Source organism: Crassostrea angulata, chromosome 10 (assembly GCF_025612915.1).
Source record: "Crassostrea angulata isolate pt1a10 chromosome 10, ASM2561291v2, whole genome shotgun sequence".
Lineage (NCBI taxonomy): Eukaryota > Metazoa > Mollusca > Bivalvia > Ostreida > Ostreidae > Magallana > Magallana angulata.
Window position 1 is genome coordinate 23,571,725 of NC_069120.1, and position 10,222 is coordinate 23,581,946.

The following is a 10,222-nucleotide window of genomic DNA, read 5'->3' on the forward strand; positions in this document are numbered from 1 at the left end:
GCCCTATGGGTGGTCCTGACCCCCTCAAACAGCAAGTTCTTTATTATCTTCAAAACAGTTGAGATCCGCACCCTTAAACCACATATATTCTTGTTCCTTGTGTCAAGGGGATTCCAACGGTATGTAGGTCATGGGTCCAGGGGGTAGTCATGACCCCCCTCGAACAGGAAGTGCACGAATATCTCGAAAACGGTTGAGATCCCCACCCCTTAACCATATATATTCTTGATCCTTAAAGAGCATCAAAAGGTATGTAGGTATTGGGCCTCAGGGTTAAATTTAATTTTTCAAAACCTAATGCACATCTATGGAACAGTTCCTATCATATATCATATACCTAGTACTGTATCAGCCCTGATACACGTGTTTTGGACTAGGTGAGACGGCAACTGGAAGCTAGGGCTGTATCGCCCTCGCGACTGATATTTCTCTGTCTCAGCCCGTCGTCAGGGGGGTGTATTGCCCTCAAATTTAAAATCGCTTATTCTCAAATATCTTTGCTTTAAATTAAGACTAGTTTGTAAAGTAACGATAGAATAACAAATAAATAATATGAAGCATCACCTGAATCGTCTGAATACTTTAATTAATTGCTGAAAATTGAAAAATGATATATCAAAAATAGCGCCAAGGAGTGATATGTATCTAAGCAAGGGGAGGTAACCTACAAAACGGTTGTGTATTCAGAACAATAGCACGCTTTATTTAATATCAATCAACATTTAAATTATGGAGGATATAAGAAGGATAGAACGAGACTTAATCTTAGAAAACCAGAGATTAGACTGTAAAAATTAAGTGATTAAAGTAACGAACGCGCTTATGAACGTTCTCAAACAACTTGCTATGCTATATAATATTATGGATTTTAATGAATGGAATCTGACAGGAAACTTACGAAATCCCTGTGAAGGAATTTGACTCATTACAAAGTTGCGAAGGATAGAAATTTCTCTCTCGATTATTTTGAATTCTAGAAGATAGTGCTTAATTTCAGAAGATAGACTCTCTTCTACTGTATTTCAAACGACAATGGTTTGTTAACAAAGTCCGACAACTCTTACAATCCTTAACACATATAAAAAAGAATAAAAACGAACGAGTTTTGTAAATCCAAAAAAAAATCTATAGCTTCTTCATGATACATTATAATTATGGTAATTTCCAGGAACGTACACGTACATGTAGCCCTTTTTAAAAGGGGGTGGTTTGGGTGGATGGCAGCCTCATCCCAAAAATATACTTATATATTAAAATCTTTATTATTCAACAACAGTATCTGAGATTAAACTACTGTTCTACTTACATGTATAAATAAATAAATTAAAACAAATCTAATAAACTATGAATAATGAACATTTACGGAAAAATAAGTGTGCCCCAACGGTCGCACCGTAAAACATATTATTCCTTATTTGTAATTTGAATAAAATTTAGATATATGATCTAATAAACATCACACTTTTATTTTGATCTCGTCCCTGGTATCAGCCCTCGGATGGTATCGGCCCGCGCCCTTCGGGCTTGGGCCGATACCAACCGCTCTGGCTGATACCAGAGCCGAGATCAAAACAAAAGTGTGATATTCTATATATCCCAAGATATGATGTGTCTATCCATTAAATCATAAAAGGAGTTCTAGGATCGATGTTTTTTGAAGTGATAAACGTCAATTTTCTGCTTCTTTTTGACTCCCTGGATGAAATTTATATTTCTAAAACCTTACTGCACATCTATAGAACAGTCCCTATCATATCCCAAGATATGATGCGTCTATCCATTAAATCATAAGAGGAGCTCTTGGATCTATGTTGACAAAACAACATGATACCCCAAATCAAACTCCAAGAGTTCCGTTTGCTGGTTTTTAAGATGTAAGAGCAGTTTGAGAAAGTAAAACGTGACAGACGGACGGACGGACGGTCGGAACAGGGTAACAACAATATACCCGAACTTTCTTTAGAAAGTGCGGGTATAAAAATTACATTAAGGACGTTGCTTACTCAAGGTTTGAGTTCTCAAATCCGGTTTGTTAAAAAGTTCAATGTCATGATTAAAATTTGTTCTAAACACAAAAAGTATTTACGAAATGAATTACTATTGACATAACATTTGATATTTTTACTATATCAAGGGATTAGGTTCAAACAAAGTTTGACGTTAAGCAAAACAAAGGAAATTCAGATTAAATTTTTCAGATTTTGTTTTCCACTGAAATTTTTTTGGTGGTACTATAATTTTTAAAATTAAGATTTTTATTTGTTTTTCAACATAGTTTTGCATATTTTCTTTTGGATTATCTTGCTTTTACGTTTAGATTATCGTATGGCACACACTAAAAAAATATTAAAATTTTTTTAGAAATAATAAAAGACACGATATCTCAAAATTTTGATCATTGACTTCATATAAATTTTATGCCAGCAGAGAAAGGTCAATAAACTTAGTCTCGTACTATAAATGATATAACATTATCATCATTCAGGATTTTGTTATATTGAATAAAAAATTGGAAGAGATTTAAAAACTGATTGAGGAAATTTGGACGTGAATATCTATAAAAAAATTGTGAATGAAAACTTAATGCTTTTTTATCTATTTAATGCCACTGCCATTCATAAACTGTATTTCATTTGTTAAAGAGTTTAGCAATTTGTATTATTTTTACAATTAAGAAAATCTAAATCATTGTTAAAAATTTTTTGGATTTTTCTTAAATTTTCAAAAAATATTCAATGGCCATTAGCTCAAAAAGTAGGTCATTGTCCTACTTTTTTAAAAGTGAAGAATATCACTACCATATCAAGTCTATTACACACAATAGGTTGTTTTTCAGTATCATCAGTGGAATTTTTTTCATACCGAGAAAAACGTCATCCTTAATATTGCAACACCCAATTTAAAAAAAATATACATACATTTATCGAAATTAATAAAAGACTTTCAGATGACCGAACAAATGCATAATTTCACCTACCCCCAACTCTCTCTCTCTCTCTCTCTCTCTCTCTCTCTCTCTCTCTCATGTAATTTGTAATTGATAACGACTCTTTAGAAATAACGGTCAAATCTTTTTTAAAGACTAGGAATTTTTAACTTAAACAAACTAAATTTAGCATGTTTGCTACTTATTCCTTTTCTCTCAAATGAACGTATTCCCACTTGCAATATTATTCAGCAACGAACATGTTCAGTTTAGTGGTAGGAACCTCAACAGTTTTCAAGATATTAAAGGAATGAATTTAATTTCTAACTATGTTATATAATATAATATAACTTGTGGCAGTTAAGGTGTCATTACAGTATTTCACTAAAGGTTCACGTCAAAACATGGCTGAGGCAAAATAATTCCCGAATTTTCCTTTGAATTTGTGGCGTTTTCCGCACAAGACAGTAGCTGATTTTTTTTTTAATGAGATGAAAAACAATGTGTTATAGGTCTAACCATCCCAGTTTTGTAATAATGTGAGGTCATTTGAATTTTTGATGCGTCTTGTTTCCGGAGGGGGGTGAAAAGGCCAAGGCTTGATTTTCAAGCACATAACTTTGATCATATTTTCATAAATCGGTGGCCACTAGCTGTGTACACCCTGGTGTGAAAAAATCGGCCATAACTTTCTGAATTGAGTCGATATCTTTATAATTTTTAATTCACACAACACAATGAGTATTCATCAATTTATTAATGTTGATTTTGCGATAACAAAAAATGAGTTATATTGCAGATGTCATTACAGTATTTCACTAAAGGTTCACGTCAAAACTTGTCTGAGGCAAAATAATTCCCGAATTTTCCTTTGAATTTGGGGTGTTTTTTTATGAGATGAAAAACAATATGTAAGAGGTCTGACTATCCCGGTTTTGTAACAATGTAAGGCCAATTGAATTTTTAATATGTGTTGTTTCCGGAGGGGGGTGAAAAGGCCCGGGCTTGATATTCAAGCACATGTGTAACTTCGAGGTAAACAAAGTCCCACGCCTTGCTGGATGTTCGTGTGTATTTTGCTAGAAAATTGTAAATGAAACGTTGATTAAAAAGATGTCAAAAGGATTTTTTTTTCAAGATATTCGTTTTTAATTTTTAATCTGTATTTAAAGTTGTGCAATTTTGGTAAGAATATATAGTAAAATTTAATACTGTAGTGCAACCATTTAACGCTTTATAAACTGCGAAACAGTTTATAAAAAAGTGTAAACTATTCCAAGTTATGTTGTACTCGTATAACATACGTAGAAATTAAATTCACTAGACTTTGACCCGTGCGTGCACGGGTTGACATTGCATAGCGGACATTTACGAAAGAGGTACATCGACACACTTTATTATTAACATTTACATAACAAAGCTATAAGCTTACAATTACATGTATGCTATTGATTTCACTACATTTTCCTTAGTTTGAATAATCTAACTGTGTCTCGGGAAAGGCCCTCGCCACAGTTAGAATGCCTCCCTTATACCCGTTATGTAGCAGAAAATTGCAGAATCGCTCCGGAACAATTTTGGGTAAAAGTTAATGAAGTTGCCTTGAAAATAACAGTCAAATTCATTACAATAAACTTTTTTTAGACTGCAAATACCTTTCAACTAAAAAACTTTAATCCATAGAATCCATAGAATGGAAGTATTCAACACCTTTTTACCAACGTACACGTATTTTTTTGTAAAACTGGGTCCGTAGGACATTATTCATTTTTACGATAAAACATATTCTATCTTCACTCTCCAAACAAAGATAATGAAACTTTTTGCATGTAATCAAATATTTGTATATTTGTTAATTTATACTTTCTCTTATAAGAAATCATTGATATATATGAACAGAATATATACTAAAAGTTCAATGAAATTTACCCGTATTTGTATTATCATTTCTGAGTTTATTCATGCAAATGTGATATTGTGGAAACATAAACTAAAGATCCCGTTAGCGTGAATCTATTGCGCAAGCGTAAAATCCAAAAAATCCAGGTGAATTCCGGGATTTTTTGAGGAATTTTCGTTGATTATTAATTAGCGAAGCTTAACTGAGAAAAAAATAAAAACAAATTGGTAATCTTCAAGTACCAATGATGTTAAAATATATAAAACGAAAGACAGTATTCTTCCGATTTCTCGGTATTAAAGACCAAAAGTTCGAGTCTATTATTTTAATATAGTAGTAAAGATACCTTATAATTTATTTTTTTACTTCTAAAATCAGAAAATAAGGTCCATTAATTAGTTAAAAGATGTTATTTTGTACAGAACTCAAACGTGACGTCAAGAGGATTAATACGTTTCGCACCCGCGTCGTATTGAGACGTAGGCGAGTTATGTTATACAATGTATATGATTTTGTTTAGCAAATCATATGAGACGTTACAATCAGAATTAAATTATTTGGTTTTTTCCTGTTTCATGTGGGTCATAACAATACCATTGGGTCGTGGCCTACATACCATTTGACCATCATAATACACTTGAAACAAAAAATTATAGGATGCAGGGGTTTGAAAGATATTTGGTCAATGGAATCGGGATGACCCAAGGGCAGGGATTGTGTCTGAAATTTTTCTTGACATGATCATAAGAGATGGACAAAATGATCAGTATAGGGCATCTGCAGAGTGGAGCCCTGATTAAGTTGTTAATGGTTACAAAAGACTGCTACACAATAAAAGTTTACTCTGGTCAACAAAATACATGTAACCAACACAGTTATTATACCAGAAATTAGGTGTTCCAGCGAATTTCAAATATCCAAAAAAAATTCAGTCAATCTTTGGTTGATAATTAGGACCCAAAAAAGTATTTAGAATACCAAATCAAGATTTTGCTCAACTATTAGTCTTTGTTGATCACATTTTTTGTATAGCCTTTTAAAGACAATCAATCTTGAAGACTTGAAAAAGTATTAAAAATATTTCATATTTAAAAATGTCAATATTTTCAAAAAGATTAACTGATAAATCAGTAGCAAACAAGTCACAAATAACCGATTGGCAATTCTGCCATTGATCGACATCTCTAGTGTACTATTACATGTGCATAGGTAATTTCACATGTATATCGCTTATTAACAATCAGAATTCAAATGCACAAATTTAAATGTTGTTACAATTCATAAACCTTAACCATTCTTTATCCATGTTAGTACCCACATAGCTCTTGACAAAAAGGAATAAGCTAAATTAAAAATGTTACACTCATTTGTTGTTTTTTATTATTATTACTGGTGTATGATGATGGGGTAGGGTGGTAAATTGGATAAAATGTACAAAAATTTTCATAAACCATACTTTCTATGACATGAAATGTTAAGAGATAATTGAAAACTTTAAAATTCATATACAAACAACACAAAATTGTACATAAAGAGCCACTCATTTGTAATACGAGATTAGATATTATCCTTAATGAAAATTATAGTTTTTAAAATGTACCAAAAATTTCACATGGCTTTTTTGAAACTAAAACTGGTAAAAGAGAGTGTTTTCTCGCATTTAGAGCGGTGTGTGATCGGTTTGTCCAGTGTGAGACAGCAGTGTGAGATTTTTCTGTCTTACACTTCGTATTACTACACCGCTTTAAAACGTTGTCTGCTATAGGCAAAATGATGGATTGAGGTTTTCCATTCAGTAATTGTTTTGCTTTATTAATTACAATTTTATCCTATTTTATTGAGAACAAAACTGTGATATGCTCTCATTTTGACCTGCATTATTTGCAGCATTTGGAGGGAGAAACCGAAAGCAATCTCTTGAACGTCAAAACAGAAAGTTGTCAAACTTCGTCTTTTAATGTAAAATAATGCTATAAAACAATCATTCATTATAACTCGTGTGGGATATTGACATTCAACCTAGAGGCCAAGGTTCACGGTCTAAGAATCGGCAGAGCCTCGTCCTAGATTGTAAATCTTCCTCCCTCGGTGAAATTTCACTATCCCACACGAGTATATAATTACTGATCTTATTATTTTAGGGGGCAACCACTTGGTGGTGACATCATCTAGCTTGTACATGTTTTCATAGAAAAACTAAAGCTGGCAAGTACACACGTTTAATTTTTAACAAGAGGCTCATGGGGCCACATCGCTCACCTGAGCAACAATGGGCGTTCAAAAGATATTGTGCCATATGGCCCTCGGTAGAATAACAAAAAAATAAATATTGTAAAGTATTCGAATTTTACACTTATTTTTGCATATACGTAATCTTTGACATTGTACCTTCATGAAATACTGTTTTTACACAGAATAAGAAAATCCTACGCAAGTAATAGAACTAAATATTTGGCAGGGGTACAGTGTTATATAACTTCTAATTTCCTTTATTTTTGTTCTGCCCCCCTCCCCAACTTAATAAAGCGATCAAAATATATGAGAGCATGTACATTTTCTTCCTCAACTACTTACTAGTTATTGTATTATTTTTTAAAATATAATAGTTATTGTATTTTATCAAAAAAATCCTACATGTATACATGTGTATGTGAAGAAGAAAATTGCACCTCAATGCGCTCAATTTCTCAAATTAAAAATATTCAACAATTTAATTTGTCTTCTCCATTATAATTAAATGACTATTGTTTACCTCCCGTAAACTCGCAACTTTTATAACTTTACTCACACTTGATTGATGAATACACTGGAATGAAAAATGTTGTCACGTGACATGTTAAAGAGCTATGACAATCAATGTTACCGTATTGACAGACACATCACTCTAATTTACTATGGCCTATGCACCCAATATTTTCATTTTTATTCAAAAATAACAAATGGTTACAAACCAGGATAATTTTCGGCTGTAATATTTTGTTAGGAATAGCGATAATTCGTTTATCCCCGCAACAGAAATGTGTCAGAACTATGGAAACTGTTTTCACGATGTCGTTTTTATTTACTCACATTTCACGTTATTCACTGTATAAAGAGGGGGCCCCAGAGAGTAGTTATATACAGCATATCATTCTTTAATTTTTTTTGTGTACAAGTATTTAACTTACTCTAATTCATATAGAATTTCTAATGATCAACCAAAATTTCAGCGTCAATCGTAGAATTATAAGCAAGATGAGCTCAAAATTTTGCTAGGTTTGAGTCATATTTTGTTCACATGAGTTTATTACATTCAGCTGAAGATTTTTCACTTGGTATTTCCTATTCGGCATTTGAAATGGAAAAAATGAATGGCCTCAGATCTGTGTACAAACATAGAATTGTGAGCAAATCTCTGTATCTTGCTTATAATTCGAAACTTAACACTCAAATATGGTAAGTAAATAGAAATTGTAAACAATTAAACACAAGAAACATGCACTATAACAAATAAAGAACACAATTTATTTTTCAAAATGAATCATATACATGTATATATCTACATATTTCCGTCAGCGATTTTAAACTCTATTTAAACTGAATAAACTCGAGAAAATGCCGAGCATCTCAACAAAACATATTGCATTATTCTACCATTACGCAAAAGATGATACCGAATTACCGATAGCCTGAATGAATTGCATTTAAGTTCTTTCTTAATACATCAGATGTTGCTTAATTTGCGTTTCGAAGATTCCCTTCGTACACGAACTCTTGCACAACAAACAAATTCATCATTGTCAGATCGACCCGTTTATCATATAGTGTCATGGCTGCTTTAAACAAAGAACCTCGTTTTAGAATTATGGAATACGAGTCTTGGTAAAATGGGTAAGCCAACCCGGGCCGGGGCAAAATAAAAGTCGGGGCAGATCGACAATCGTCAATTCCAATTACGCATTATTTTGCAGCAATATTTACAGCGAATACAAATATACTGGTCAGTAAATATCTTGAAATTTTAATGAGATTGGCAGATTAATAGCTGTCAATCTATTGTTTTGCCCTGGCCCAGTCATGCCTACCTATTTTACCAAGACTCATGGATGCTATAAATTGCTTGAAACATGCCTTTTCTTTCTTGTTATTTTCGTAATAACTCAGATCTGAAACAGAATTAGCCCATAATTTTTGCAATTTATATTTTCCTTTCCATAAGGATTATTCATGCTAAATTACGTTGAGTTTGACTCAGTAGTTCTTGAGAAGAAGATTTATTAAAATGCACCCCCTTTTTTTTACAGTTTTGAGATTTTCTCCTCTTTAAATGAAAATTTTTCTTTCATTTCTGCAATTTATATTCATCTTTCCATAAGAATGCTTTGAGCAAAATTTGGTTGAATTTGGTTAAGTGGTTTTAGAGAAGAAGTTCAAAATGTGAAAAGTTTACAGACGGACAGACAGACGGACGGACAGACGGACGACAGACAAAATGTGATCAGAATAACTCACTTGAGCTTTCAGCTCAGGTGAGGTAAAAATCTATCCGCCATACTCAGTTACCAGACAGAAACTATCCCCCCTAGGGCATTCAAACGAAATAAAAATATGGTAATGGTAATATGGTAGTTTGTTATAACTCACTTCTCATGCATCAGCTTTTAAGTTTTCAATCTTGGTGTTAATCACACTATCTAGCGTTGTGTTTTTTGTAATAAAAATGCTCGTGCAATTCTTTTCATCATTCACATTATTTACAATTGTTTAACTATTAACTAAGGTGAAGCAAGGATAAATAACTTCATTAACTGTTCCACCCCCAAAGAACTCTAGCCTAAGGCTTTCACATTATCTTAAATTTGATAGAATGTTTCATTCTTATCCTTTTCGATACATATACTTATTTCTTTCACTGAAATTTAAGCGCACAATAAAAAATAAGATTAATATACAACCCCAGCAATATCCCCTGGCTTAACTAGGTGTCATGAAATTTCATTAAAGATGAAAGTAAAGTGGTTTTCTAAATATGAAGTCAGTTCTATTCTGTGTCGGTAGACATGAACATGTTTGAAATATTATATACATTATAACTATATGACCATTTTGGCAACAAACTGCAGTAAGAAGTCAGAACCTTTACTTTGGGGATCATAAAACTTACAATTTCGAAAGAAGGCTTTATCCATATTTGCTGTCAGTTTCAATTCAGTTAAAAAAAAGAGGTAGAGAAAAAATATTTTGAACATTTTACATGTATGTATTAATAGAACATGGTCTTTTTTGCCCCCCCCCCCCTCTGGTGTCAGAGCCCCTATCCCGAGGAACATGGAATATAAAATCTTGGTAAAGGGCTTTATAGTATTTCGGTTTCTTTTCAGTACCAGTAAGAGTAAAGAAGAAGAATTTCAAACATT